The sequence below is a fragment of the Propithecus coquereli genome, unplaced genomic scaffold, assembly GCF_000956105.1.
Source record: "Propithecus coquereli isolate 6110/MARCELLA unplaced genomic scaffold, Pcoq_1.0 Scaffold13, whole genome shotgun sequence".
NCBI lineage: Eukaryota > Metazoa > Chordata > Mammalia > Primates > Indriidae > Propithecus > Propithecus coquereli.
The window spans coordinates 7759895-7761223 of NW_012137191.1; the positions used below are offsets into that span (position 1 = coordinate 7759895).

General features: G+C 34.6%; 1 protein-coding gene across 1 annotated transcript in view; it reads right to left on the bottom strand.

Moving 5' to 3' along the window:
- The window catches only part of MUC19 (mucin 19, oligomeric), a 151205-nt gene that overhangs the window by 116048 nt on the left and 33828 nt on the right, over positions 1-1329 (bottom strand).

The following is a 1329-nucleotide window of genomic DNA, read 5'->3' on the forward strand; positions in this document are numbered from 1 at the left end:
TCTATATTATAATGTAATAATAATAGAAATAAAGTGCACAATAAATGTAATGCACTGGAATCATCCTGAAACCATCCTCACCTGCTCCCTGGTCCATGGAAAAAAATGTCTTCCATGAAACCAGTCCCTCATGCCAAAAAGGTTGGGGACTGCTGTTTTAGCATGTACAGCTAGACTAAAGCTGAAAACAGACTCCAGGGACATTGGAGAGAAAGCACTTGCAGAATTCTAAGAATAAGATATGAGTTCTTAGAAGAGGATGATGGCTATCTAAACTGAAAGAAGGGTTACAAAGCGCAGTAATAAAAACAGCAGGGTAATGGCATAATCACAGGCACACAGAACAGTGTAACAGAATAAATAGCCCAGAAATAAATCTAAATATATACTATTAACTAATTTTTGACAAGAGCACCAAGAGGACACAATGGAGAAAGGATAGTTTCTTCAATAAAAGGTGCTGGAAAAACTGGATTTCCATATGCAAAAGAATAAAATTGGACCCTTATCTTACTCCACACATAAAAATCAACTCAAATGGATAAAAGACCTAAATTTAAGACCAGAAAATATAAAACTTCTAGAAGAAAACATAGGGGGAAAGGTTCTGGACATTGGCCTTGGTACTGATGTTTTGGTTATCAAACCAAAAAGCTCAGGCCACAGAAGCCAAAATAAAATGATGGAACCTATTTCAAACTAAACAGTTTCTGTATAGGAAAAGAAACAATCAACAAAATGAAATGGCAGCCTACAAATCGGGCAAAAAAGTATTTGCAAACCATATATATGATAGGATCTTAATATCCAAAGTTTATAAGGTACACATACAACTCAATAGTGTAAAAAGAAATAACCTAATTTAAAAAAAAATGGGAAAAAGACCTGAATAGACAGTTCTCAAAAAAAGACATAAAAATCATTAATAAGTATGTGAAACATCATTAATCATCAGGGAAACGCAAGTCAAAACCACAATGAGCTATTACTTCACACCTATTAGGATAGCTATTATCAAAAAGTCAAAAGATAGATAACAAATGTCAGTGAGGGTATGGAGAACAGGGAACTCACATACACTGTGGGTAGGAATGTAAATTGGTACAGCCTTTATGGAAAACAATATGGAGATTTCTAAAAAAATTAAAAATAGAACTACTATCCATATGACCCAGTAATCCTTCTTCTGGACATATACCCTAAGGAAATGAAATCACCACCTCGTAAAGATATCTATCTGCACTCCTATGTTCATTGCAGCATTATTCGCAATAGCCAAAACGTAGAAGCAACCTAAGTGTCCATCAGTGAGTGAATGGATAAAGAAAC